Source organism: Lactuca sativa, chromosome 1 (genome assembly GCF_002870075.4).
Source record: "Lactuca sativa cultivar Salinas chromosome 1, Lsat_Salinas_v11, whole genome shotgun sequence".
In the NCBI taxonomy this organism is placed as follows: Eukaryota; Viridiplantae; Streptophyta; class Magnoliopsida; order Asterales; family Asteraceae; genus Lactuca; species Lactuca sativa.
The window spans coordinates 2202612-2217101 of record NC_056623.2 but is presented as its reverse complement, the minus strand read 5'-3'; positions in this window follow the sequence as shown (position 1 = coordinate 2217101).

The window sequence follows — 14490 nt, the reverse complement described above, 5'->3', positions numbered from 1 at the left end:
TAAGCAAGAGGATGAAGAGGAGAGAGGATGGAGGCTGCCCAAAACGTGTTCTAACCCTAGCAAGAAGCTTGTCCACATTTTTGGTCCTTAAGGGATCTATATATAGTGAGGCAATTAGGGTTATCTAACAAGGAAACCCTAATTTGGATGCTTAAGCCCTAAGAAAACCATGGACTCCTTTAATCAAGCCCTTAGACGATTTCCTTATGGGTTTCCCATTAGAATTCGTCCACCCCTTGATTCAAGACAATCCATGGCCCAAATTGCAATTATCTTATAATTACAACTCCAGTCCCTTAAGTTTAATTAATCTCTTTTAGTCACAAAAATAATTACCAATTAATTATTGACTAATATTAATTAAACAATATGATTTCTCCTTTAATATATTATTCCCATAATATATTAATAAATCATATTTAATCATTTCTCTCCATAATTCATCCTATCAAGTTGCTTTGGTGAAGGCAACCCAAAAGGACCATGCACCATCGGGTCAAGTACATACCAAAATAGTTATGGACTTAGACACTAATCCAACAGTCTCCCACTTGGATAAGTCTAATAACTACTCTGCGTATGACTTCAGATCCTGTTCTGCAATCATAGCTTTCCAAAGCCGCTGTCAACTCTGATCCTATCAGATACGCGTGTCCTTAGATAAGAGATCATATATTCCTCCATTCTAGATATCATATGAGATATGATTTCAAATCATTCTCTTTTGTACTATATCTCGATTCCCGATTTATGACGACTGACTAATTGAACAAATCAAATTAGCCCTAGCCCGGCTGAGCATTTACGTTTGTCATCACTAAATCATCGAGGGGCCCAAAGATATCGCTTTTATCCTACTTTGGATAAAAGGAACAGATAAACTTTGATACAATGCTTGCTTGCACTCACCCACCGAATTACACACAACAATATGTTTTATAACACCAAGTTACTAGTGCGTTTACATATTATCAATGTGCAACCGATTTGCAAGATACAACTCACACATCTCGGTTTAAAGAATATAAGATGTTATCGACTCACCAATCACTCGTGATACAATTCATGGAGTGATCCAAGTGAGCGTGGGTCTAATCCAATGCTCAAATCATATTCATAAGCACTCATGAACGTTGCAGCAAACATTTGCTTATGTCTAGTACTCTTTAGACAATCCACACACCAATTCACGACAGTCTTCATTCATATCTACTTCCAACATATGAATGACTGTGGCCCGTTCGAATAATTCGATTATTCTTAATAAACTCAATTATTCTGGAAGTCAAAACATGCAAGTGTGAAACACAAGAATAATACTAATCCCATATGGCCCCAAAACTTTGAGTATAAATAAAACTCCTTTTATTTATCACCATATCGATTACTCATTATTTGTCGTTTCGGGTAATCAACTTCTTACTTGAATTATAACACTTGTCCCATGCTCCTAGCATGCACACAATGTTTACCTATGGTTCTTACTTTGTGAAATAGATCACATTGAACACATTTCCAATCATTCTCATTTCACAACTCCAAATCCTTTTTCCATAAGTGAAAGAATATCAAATTCTTGTTACTTATAGAATATGCTAGATTCTAACATTCTATGCAACTTATCCTTTCGTAATGTCACTGCACCAAAGTCACAAAGACTATTGCCAATGATATTACAAAGTCCTATATTGGAGATTGTTACAAGACAATTCCTTAGATATGATGTCTCTCACTCAAAGTACATTCCTTTGAACATCCTATTGCATAAAAGTTTCTAATCTAGACATAGATTTCAATATTCAATTCCCAATGTGGACACATTTCCATATTTTCCATATGACAATTTATTCTTAATAGAATCTTGTCTATTCATAATGATGTCGATATGGTCCATCCAATACGGAAACATTTCCATATTTTCCAATACTATACTTCCAACTACTCACAAGCGACCAATCCTCGTCGAACTTTGGATTGTCCTTTGATAGTTGTTTAATTATTTTAGTCAAAACCGATTCTAGTCCTTTTTCCCTCTAAATGCGCTAGACATTTGGAAAATTTTAGAATGGTCAAATATTATAGCATTTGCAATCGATCCTATACCCGAAGCGTATGGGACACGATGCAAAGTGTCTTACATAAAGATTTGATACTTCATCAATCTTCTGCCATAATGTTTTATTTGCTATGTTCTCAAAAATTCGAATTGTGAAGAGGAATTCCGTAATCATAATCGAAATTTTGAGAACACACTATGTTTCTTTGACTAATTTTATTAATATTTCTCAACCTAAGCCTTTAGATTTGAAATGAAGCATAATATTATTCTCTCCCTTAATTATAGCAAAACAACTTTACAACCCTTACTACTTTGCAAGGTATGACTCTTGTTTTTCTATAATTAATATTGCCAACTTGCAATACTTTCCATAATAATCATACAATCATAACTTTTATGCTCCCACTATTATGATGATTACTATGAAACATAACACTTATGCTCCCTCTAGCTTCGACATGTATTCATAAACATCTTAACTTTCAGAAAAACAATACTTATTGAATTTCTTAAGTTCATGTTTCTAATACTTAGTGCTTTGATAATCTTTTATCAAGGCTTCTTTAACTTATACACCTTTGCATTCGATAGTTCATATGTGTGTCTAAACAATTAAGACTAATTGCCAAACCTCACAATTCAAATCATGGAAAGGGATACCGTAACCATAATCGAATTTGAGAATGCAATTTTACAATTACTATCTTCTTAAAATCTCTCTTAGTGAAAGCATTCCCTCACAATCATTTTCATGAAGGAGAAAATCTTATGACACTTAGATTTAAACGGTGTATGTGTTACTATCCATGTGAATTTGTTAAAACCAAAGTTTACGACAAATTCAAACTCATATGGACCGAACTTTCTTAATCTTGATTTCTTGCCTTATGGTAGCACAGCTGCCCACCATGTCTTCCAAGTAGTTAAGAAGCTCACCCTTTCCTATCAATGTACCTTTCATTGATTAAGGTGCTTTGCCTTTTATGCGTTCAAAATGAGAACTCATAGAACTCACATGCATAATTAACTCGATTGGATTGGAAATAAAATAATGTCATCACAATAGGTTGTAAACCTCAACTCGTGTGCTAGTGATGATCGATAAGGTTTATTTGATTTGTTCTTGAAACCTTTCAAGACTATTAAGACTCCCACTGACTCCTTGACATATAAGACTCTCTTGTCAATAACCATTTCTTGACAAACAGATATTCAAGAGTTAGTGTAGCTTTTATCAAAACACTTCATAAATTGGTTCTAGTTGGTCTTTGTCTTATCCAAGACATCACAACTTTCCACATTTGATGAATGTTACAAACCTTCTTAATACTTTTCACTCAATGTCACAATCTTAACTTTAAGACTTGTTATTGGAACAAAGTACGATTGACCTTTTGATTTAACCATTTCTTCAATTCTTGATTCCTCTTCTTAGACATACAATTGTGCTAAGACTCACTTAGAGAATCAATTGATATATGGTTCTTAATCATTAAGACCTATCATAAAGCATAAAAGGTACTCTCCCTTCTTCTTAGAATGGAGAAACTTTTATCTTTCTGCCTACTTGATTCTTCTTATTTGTTCTGCTATTGATTTAAAGTTTTTCAATCAATTAGGAATTACACTTAATCTTATAAGTATAATCATATTTACTAAACCTTTAGTAAATCACGACGAATATCTTTGTTACTCTTATGGTGGACTTGATCAACACGCAACTTTGTGTATTCAATCTCCAAGTCCTTCACTTGACACTTTGTCAATGAATTTGTCTAATTTCCAAATATGAAATTTCTCATTCATCGTGCAACGAAGTTGCATGATTCCAAGTTTCTGTCCAATTGAAACTTGGGCGATGAGAAACTCTCCCTATTTGGTAAATTCTCGACTTTCCATAAATAACATAATAAGAACCAAATCCATTATTGCTAATAATAGAAACATTTTAACATCAATTTTTCATACACGCCATTGTAAGGATAATATAAAATCAAAATTTATTTATTGCGGAAAAATTTGTCCTTACAATGCAATTCATTGAAAAACTTTGCTAATACAGCTTTCTTAGCTATCTAATTCTAACTCTAAGTAGTAGCTCAAGAATCTAGTCTTCGAGAAATGCGATCGAAATCCATTCCTTCACGGTTAGATTCTGCTCACTTCTTCCTTTAAGCTTCCTTTCTTTTCTTCGATCTTACAAAACATCAATTGTAATCTTATCACATTATGTATTAAGAATCTAGAATAGAAGCTTAAAAGAGTTAGTTAATGGATTTTACCTATATTAGAGCCATACGTTTCGACTCTCCCATCTCTTAGATCTCTTAGGTAAATGGGGCAGCTTCATCTCCAATGCCCTTTCTCTTGGCAATAAAAACAAATTGACTATTTTGGAACATGACATGGAACTACTTCAGACATTGCCTTTCTCTTATGATCAAACTTTTCGATCATAGCATGTCTTTCGTTGTCATTGTCTATATCCATAGAGGTCTTGAAGGCAGATTCAGCAATCAACTTTGCTTTCTATTGCGCCAATCCATTGCTGATTCAGCAGCAATAAGCATATAGGTGAGATCTATAAGGTTCACGTCGCAGTTCATCATATAGTACTCCCTTACGAACTCACTATATGAGTTAGGGAGTGACTGAAGAACCCAATCAACAGTCATCTCTTCACAGACAACGGATCCCAACATTCTTAACCTATCAATGTGTGACTTCATCCCTAGGATGTGTGCACACATCGACTTTCCTTCTTTATGTTTACTTGCCAAAAGGGCTTGAGTGAGCTTGAACTTTTCAAGCCTTCGAACTTGTGGGTTAGGGAGAATAATTGGAGGAGGTGGAGGAAGAGAAGCATAATCTCTTGTTCCTCGATCGAATCGTGGAATATCATCTTCATGTGGAATGCTTGTTCCACGAAATTTGGGAAGACCATAGTTGTCGAACATTGACATCTACAAAACGGGAGAAAACAAATTCAAGTTAGTTGATTGATTGAGTCCTTAGCAAATCACCCAAATGAGATACTAAGGCTAGGACCCAACACAATATTCTACAACTCGGGAGAGGGATGCCGTAACCCTAATTGCAGAATATTTGAAGGTAAGTGAATGACGATTCACTAATTTCCACCATGAAAAACGAAAAAGAATTTAAGTTTTAAATCTATGAAAACTCCTAGATCCTTTGAGATTCATTGAACTTTCAATGGCATGTTTAAATCTCGATATGCCCATCTTGTTTGTGACTGGGATGCCAAGGATCACAAAGCGGGTGTGAATAACCATGCAAACTTACATGGTGCCCTCACATGTTACAGTCACCTATTCGATGTGCCGGTAAACCACACACGCTCCACCGAACTATGACAAACATTGAGTCACCCTTTGCTACCTTTGCTTAGAACCATTTAGTGTGCCGGTTAACCACACACGCTCCACTAACGTCTTCGCAAGGGCACAAAGTGTAATTTCATGGAATTGCATCAATTCACTTTTGCCTAAGTAACTAAGATTGGGAATTTTTTTAAAACATTTAGTTACTTTTGTACTTTATTATACTTATAATGAAAGGTTTTGTCCTATCCTACCCATTCGGCTAACGACCCTCCACTAGTCAAGAGTGCGGTGGGTAAGAGTGGATACTCATTCAATCGCCATTTTATAGGCAATTTCCTTAAACACCCCTTATAGACCAGCTTCGTGAATGAGGCCTACTAACGGTAAGACTGACTTATATATATATATATATATATATATATATATATATATATATATATATATAATGTTAAACTTTTAATGTTATATATAGTATAGGGTGTATTTTATATTTTCAAAATACTAGGTGGTCTAATTTAACAATTATACTTTTAATTCAATTAAATTGTGAACCTAAACTTTTATGGATTTATTAAACCTCTTTTAATTATACACCTTAATTAATTAATAAAACCATAAGGGTGTGATTTGAACTTTTTCAAAACTATACTAGAGTTTTAGAATTTAACATTCCTAATTAAACTTTTAATCAACTTTTAAATTCCAAAACTTGAGGGCAAGTTTTGAAACATTTCAACACATTAGGGTTTAGACTTTAAATATACATCAAAATTAAACCATTTTATCAAAATTTAAATTCCAAAACTTGAGGGCAAGTTTTGAAACCTTTTTCAAAACATTAGGGTTTTAACTATTTAAATTTCAAAACAACAAAACTTTTGGGTTCAAATTTAAACTATAAAACCTAAAGGGGAAAATATGAAACATTTCATAACATAAGGATCAAATAACAAATAATCTAAATTAACAATTAATCACATAATTATCAATATTTGATTTATTTAATGATTTCTTGCAAAACAATTTATCAATTTAGTCAAAATAATTAATCAATTATCACATAAGGAAACAATTATCTTATTAATTGATAAATATCTTCAATTAGATCAAGAATATAGTCAAATATATCATAAAATCGGATTTATATTGATCTAATATGATATAGTAACTATCCATAAGCAAAAACAGCAAGAAATCGCGAAGATATCCCCATCTGACGAGTTGACTCGTTGAGTCAAGCTTAGACTCGTCGAGTCTGCATGGATTCGACGAGTTCATCTATGGACTCGGCGAGTCCAGCCTCCAGAACACCAAAAAACGAATTTTTTAAACATGTAATGCATCAATACAATTGAAACCAATCTAGGCTCTGATACCACTGATGGGTTTTGGTCATAAGACATCCTATGTGCTCATACAAACCCTAATGTTTGGATCTAGGTTTCTCTATTGTACATGCAAGTTATCCAAGACTATAAACCCTAATTCTAGCATATGGAAATCGATATTAACATATAATTAGGTTTAGGATATTACCTTGATTGTTATGTAGCAATAACAATCCTAATTCCTCCTTGAATTGACTTTGGAAGGCTTAGAGTCACATGTGTCACTCCTCTAATGGTTCACAAACACCATAAGCAAGAGGATGAAGAGGAGAGAGGATGGAGGCTGCCCAAAACGTGTTCTAACCCTAGTAAGAAGCTTGTCCACGTTTTTGGTCCTTAAGGGATCTATATATAGTGAGGCAATTAGGGTTATCTAACAAGGAAACCCTAATTTGGATGCTTAAGCCCTAAGCAACCCATGGACTCCTTTAATCAAGCCCTTGGACAATTTCCTTATGGGTTTCCCATTAGAATTCGTCCACCCCTTGATTCAAGACAATCCATGGCCCAAATTGCAATTATCTTATAATTACAACTCCAGTCCCTTAAGTTTAATTAATCTCTTTTAGTCACAAAACTAATTACCAATTAATTATTGACTAATATTAATTAAACAATATGATTTCTCCTTTAATATATTATTCCCATAATATATTAATAAATCATATTTAATCATTTCTCTCCATAATTCATCCTATCAAGTTGCTTTGGTGAAGGCAACCCAAAAGGATCATGCACCATCGGGTCAAGTACATACCAAAATAGTTATGGACTTAGACACTAATCCAATAGGTTGCTGGTGTAATATTAACTGCTATGAAATTTATACCATGTTCTTTCTTGAGCGTAGAAGGAATGGGCATTATGTTCTTTTTTGTTACACATCAAATGTGATAGGTTTATTCATGATTATACATATGTTGTAGATTTATAAAATAGTTCAAAACCCCACTCAAATGTATATTTTGCATCAATGAAAACATATCTATGCTGTAACGTCCCAAAAATGTGATCCAAAAATTTCATTTTTAATTTAATAAATATTCCGAAACATTATCCATACAACCCAAGTGAAAATAAGTGTATCAAACATCATATCAATTTGAGTAATATCTCAAAAGAGAAACCATGTGGTGTGTGCGATGCAGTCATCCCGAACTCTTCCGCTTGGAACTGTAAGTACCTTAAACATAAATTGAAAACTGTAAGCACAAAGTTTAGTTAGTTCCCCAAAATACCACATACCATACATAATATCACATAATGGGCCCCGCCCGACATCGGACCCCATCCGACATCGGGCCCCACCTGGCATCGAGCCCCGCTCGATAAACAGATCGGGCACCGCCCAGAATACATATGACATATATCAAATAAACACATACATATGCAACAATCACAAATAAACATATTATACAAAATGTTTATCGGGCTCCGCTCGACATTGGGCCTAGCCCGGTAAGCATATAAGCACAAAACCCATACATGAGTCACACATACAGCTAGCATACTAACATATTATAATCATGGGCCGACATTGGTGCCTTCGATCCGCTAAACCCAGTGAGGAAACTCACCTTGATTGTTAAATCTCACTAAAAAAATCTCTGGTTGTTGGTCCGACGAATCCCCGAGCTATCAATATAAAATAACACCTAATTAACATTTGTGTCTCAAACCATGCCCAACAATCCATCCTTGAAGTAAAATTACCATTTTGCCCATTGCCTAGTTTGGTCTAAGACTAAGGCCCAAACTACCCATTTACAAGGCCCAAAACTAAGCAATCGTCCAAAGTCCATTTATGGCCTAATTTTCCAAATTGGGCCCAAATCCCTACATGGGTCTTACCCTTGAAACATCCCAAAAACACAGTCCAAAAGTTTCATTTTTTTAGATCACAAATAAAACATAAATACCATCACCATAGTATAAAACCATAAACCATGTATCTCAAATCTCATAAAATCTGTCAACATATCACAAGCTCATGTAAATTATCAGAGCAAACTCCCAGGCTAAGAAAACTGTGGTGTGTGTCATGCGATCATCCCGAGCCCTTCTCTTTGCTAGCTGAAGACTTGAAACCAATGCTGAAACTGTAAGCACGAAGCTTAGTGAGCCCCCCCCCCCAACTACCACATACCAAACATATAACATATCACACATAAAACAACTATGGGACACCGCCCAACTACATGGGGACGAACCCGACATCGGCTTACTCGGCATTGGACTCCTGTCTGGCATTGAGATCACCCCAGCATCCGACCGCATCGGGCATCGGGATCACCCCGACATCGAGCTTATCCCGACACATACACAACATAACATACATCATAAACACATAATATAATCACATAACCTGCATCGGGCTTGCCCCGACATCGGATCGGAACCCGAAACATATAACATATAACTAGCATACATCGGGCTTGCCCCGACATCAGACTAGCCCTAAAACACATAACACATAACATATAAACTAACATACATCAGGCTTGCCCCGGAATCGGACCGAAGCCCGAAACACATAACATATAACATATAACGTGCATGAATCACAAAGACATGACGTGTACATAACTACTTCTCGGGACCGCCCCGACATCGGACCGAAGTCCGGAAAACATAAGCTGCATCGGGCTGACCCCGACATCGGACCGGAGTCCGGAACACATAAGCTGCATCGGGCTAACCCCGACATCGGACTAGAGTCCGACATACTGTAACTACATATACGGGCCGACATTGGTGCCTTAGACCCGTTCCTACTGAAGGAAAACTCACCTCTCAATCTGACTTCTGAAAACTTGTGCGGGGGTATCTCTAATAGCTGCTCCAACGACTCCTCGACTATCATGACCAAAATAAACACCTAGTCAAAAATTGAGAATCCATCTGAGGGTAAATGACTATTTTACCCATTTGATCAAAATTGGACCTTGGCCTAGGCTGTAACACCCATAAAAATTGACCCAAATTAAAACATTTTAATTCATTCGAAAACCATTAAGTTCATACATCTCGTTTTCAAAATAGTTTAAACATTAAAGTATACCCCATAACCATATTACATAAATCATAAAACATGAGGAGCGGTACGATCACACCTTCGCCTTGCCACGATCTCCTGAAGTACCTGAAACAATACACTGAACTGTAAGCCTGAAAGCTTAGTGAGTTACCCCCAAAATACCAACCACACATAAACATACTCATAACATATCATAAATAGAACAACCATGCACATCGGGTCTACTGTGTGACTGGTCCGCCCGCACCGGGCCTTCAGTCCACCTGGTCCACCCTCCGAGTCTAGCCATGTACATCGAGTCTACAGTGTGATTGGTCCGCCTGCACCGAGCCTTCAATCCACCTGGTCCACTCTCTGAGTCTACAGTAAGACTGGTCCTCCCACACCGGGTCTTCAGTCGGCCTGATACACTCTTTGAGCCTCGGCATGTCTGGTCCACCCTCTTGGGGCCTTTAGCCTATCCGGACCGCTCGTAGGGCCTTCTGAATATCCGGTCCGCCCTGGGTATGTTGGCCTACAACACAAAGCAGGACCCGCCTCAACCCAACCCCCCATCAAACAACCATGTGCACATAAAACAATTAATCACATAACAAATCCTTAACCAGACAAACAGTCTAGCAGATCACATAGCATATCAACATCCTAACCAGGATTCCGACCTAACCGGTCACTAGCATAACATTACCCTATATACCGGGTATCGACCTTAACGAGGTCACTAACATAACATTACCCTAAATACCGGGTACCGACCTTAACCAGGTCACTAACATAACACCATCCTAAATACCAGGATGCAGATCTAGCAAAGCAATAACATAACAAACAATACCCGAATTTCCATCCGATAAAGGTCCAACCTTGGTGCTGTAGACCCTGTCGATATAGTGAGGATAACTCATCTGCAATTGCCGACTGAAGAGATAAGACCAAGCTGCTCCGACCACCGACACAAACTTCACCACAAAACACTACCAAAGAACCAATTCCATAAATACCAAAATTACCAAAATACCCTTAGAAGTCAAACTGGTCAACTCTTGGTCAAAGTCAAAGTCCTCAGTCAAAGTCAAGCTTCCTGGTTGACTATACTCGCCAAGTCAACCCGTCGAGTTCTTATACTCAGAAAACTCCCATAACACGACTCAACTCACCGAGTCGCCCCAAGACTCGTCGAGTTCAACGATCTCGGAATTCCATCCTGTCCAACTCACTGAGTCGCCAACCGACTAACTAATCCAAAGCTTTAACCAAAATAGATTGGGTTCTGCGACCAGACTCGCCGAGTCCAAGAATAGACTCGCCGAGTCCAAGGCAATCTTCAACAGACTCGCCGAGTTGTTCTTCCATCTCGCCGAGTCCATGCACATGTTCATACAACTCGTCGAGTACACCCATGTGACTCGCTGAGTCTCTTCAGTTCTCAATCCATACAGTGGCTTTTTGAGTCATGCAGGGGCTCCAATCCATAGATCCACTCTTATATAGTCTAACCCTCACATAAAGTTCCAAACTTTACGTAAAACCAAGAAGATATAGGCCCAAAACACACTAGGGCTAGGGTTAAGGACTAGGGGGCTTCACCAACAACTCTTAAACAGAAGTTTTATGAAATTTTAGACCATCACAAGCCTAGATCTGGAGTAGCAACCTCAGATCTAAACTCCAAACCCGAAATAGATCTCAAACAAGCTAAGGAACTCCAAATCAACCACCAAGGATGACCCAAAAAGGAAATAGCTTAAGATAATGGCTCCTTACCTCTAAGATGTGCCCAAACTGATGTAGATCCCAGGTCTACACAAGCCCCTTGATGCTAGCCTCTAATTCCTCAAGCTCCTTACACCAATTTCCTCTTCCAAGCTCCAATTTCCTCAACAATGAAGTCTCACACAAAAATTAGGGTTTTCTGGAACTCTCAGGGGGAATAGGAGGCTGGGAGAAGGACATAAAGTTTTTTAAATAGGGTGTAACCCTCGAGATTAGGGTTTTCTCATTCCAGCACCAACTCATCGAGTTGGCCACTTAACCCGCGTTCAAATCCCGCTCCGACTCAACGAGTAGCATACCTACTCGTCGATTAGCTTCCTTAATTTACACTTAGTACCCTTCAACTTCTTGCTTCCGAACTTGGGATGTTACATAATCCATATCCTTTCTAGTCTTTCCAAACTCACTAAGGCCCATTAAAGTCCTCCAATGGCCCAATTTTCTAAATTGGACCCAACTCCTTAAATGGGCTTTCCCACCCAAGCCCAAACTAGTCATTGGACCCTTAACTGCCTCCTGGTGGCCCATCACAGCCCAACACCTACCAAGCCCAAGGATTGGCCCAAACCGAGGCCCAAAAACTCAAAGTCCATATCTGGTGAGTACGCGGGGCGTACTCCTATGTACGCTAAGCGTACATGCTGAATGGTGCGTATGCTGAGCGTACCTGCGTGTACACTCAGCGTACTCCCATGTTAAGTCACTTCCCATTAAGTGCTTAATACTCTAATCCAGAAGCTACAATCACATATCCAATTCCTTTTCAAAGTCTTAATCCATAAAGTCACTGACTTGGTGACTCTACATGATCCTAATAATCCCAAACTCCCAAAGTAGCATTCCATTCTAATATAAATGCTCTTAATTCATGCATGAACCCAATAAGACATTCAAGATGGCAACTTTCTGCCTTAGGGACTCATTTTGAACTGAGAGTGGCAACTATAAGTCCAGAAATCGGATTTGAACCATAAAGTTCTTTACTTGGGACCAAAATAACTTCAAAACCACACTACACTAGATCTAAGCATTCTTAGGTAAAGTTATGAACTTTATACCTCCAAAGAGTCCCAAATGATGATGTTATCCCAAATCTATGAGATCAAGCTACCCCAAGTCCTTCTTTGCCACTACTCATTTCTTCTTCCAAGCTTAAAACCACCAAGATGAGCTTCCCAAGGTCAAGATCACACAAGAATGAGGGGATAAGGCGTTCTATAGTTTTTCTGAGGGTGAGGGACTGATAAGGAGGCTAGGATTTGAGCCACAATGTTCCTTATATAGTGGTTAGCCCGCAAAATTAAGGTTTAGGATCTCTGAGAGTACGTGGGGTGTACTTATCGTACGCTGGACGTATTCCTCCCACACCCACTATCATTTTACTCTACTACGCTGGGCGTACCCCATCTTACGCTGGGAGTACTCACCCAATTGTCACCTTTGCTTGCATGGCTGAAATGCAAGCTTTTTCCCATTCAGGGACGAATTCTGTCAAGAACTTCAAAGTACTATAACTTCTTCGTTCTAAGTCCGTTTCCGACAAACTTTACATCCACAAAAAGGTGGCGAGAAGCCCTACGCTCCTAGCTACATGCCCGAGTCTTAAAACCTTTCGAGTAGAACCCGAGACCCATAAACAACCGAATTTCTTATACCACGGGTCTCCGAGACCGCCACCAAATTACTTTTCAAAATGGGGTTATACAACTCTCCCCCACTTACATTGGACTTCGTCCTCAAAGTCCACTATTGCCAACTATCCCACAACCTCTCATGACGTTCTGATACTCTGAAACTACCTACAACACATAATTGCCTAAAATATTGAACTACCTGAAGCACTGATCTGCCTAAAACACTGAACTGCTTGAAACACTGAACCGCCTGAAACACTGAGCTACCTGAAACACTGAACTGTATGAATCACTGAACCGCCTGAAACACCGAGCTGCCTGAAACACTGAACATCCTGAGACAATGAACTGTCTGAAACACTGAACTTCCTGAGACAATGAACTGTCTGAAACATTGAATTGCCTGGAACATTGAACTACCTAAAACACTGAACTTCCTGAAACAATGGACTGTCTAAAACAGTACGCTGCCACATGGCTACTTCCCCAAAGTCTACTGGGACCTCCCTGGTTCCAGCTTATCTGGAATGCTGATGTCTTGTCCTAGTGATGAGTCAAGAGCAATCTCTCAATTACCCCACGCGACTTCCGTATAAAATCCTTGTCTTATTAATAGTTGCCACTAATTATCTTGCCACTGTAGCTCTAACGGCCATCAGATCTAACTGATCGAGTTCATATGTCAAGTCCTGACATCACCCAACCCCCAGGCTAAAAGTGATTGCTACATGACCATTGGTAGCCTTATATCACAAATGACCGTAAGTGGTTCTTTGCTTCCTTAATCTCATGACTGTAGTGGCGTTCCCACGGTCTCTTCACTAGCTCAAACAAGTCTAATTCATTTGGGGAAAACCAAACTCCAATACGTGGTTTTCCATATCCCTGCTACTGCACCCGAACCATTGGGTACTACTGTTCTCCTCGTGATCTGCCATCACTCCCAAACTACCTGTCAACCTAGTGAAATCTATGCCAACCATCGCAGGCTTACAATACTTTAATGCTATCTGACAACTTGGTGAATGTTACGACTACACCCGCAGACTCACAACATTCTAACAGTATTTGACTGCTAGTGAATGCTACGACTACACCCACAGACTTACAACACTCTAACACTAGTTGTCCAGTAGTGAATGCTATGGCTAGACCCGCAGACTTACAACACTCTATCACTATCTGGCTGCTAGTGAATGCTACGGCTACACTAGTAGACTTACAACACTCTATCACTATTTAGCTGCTAGTG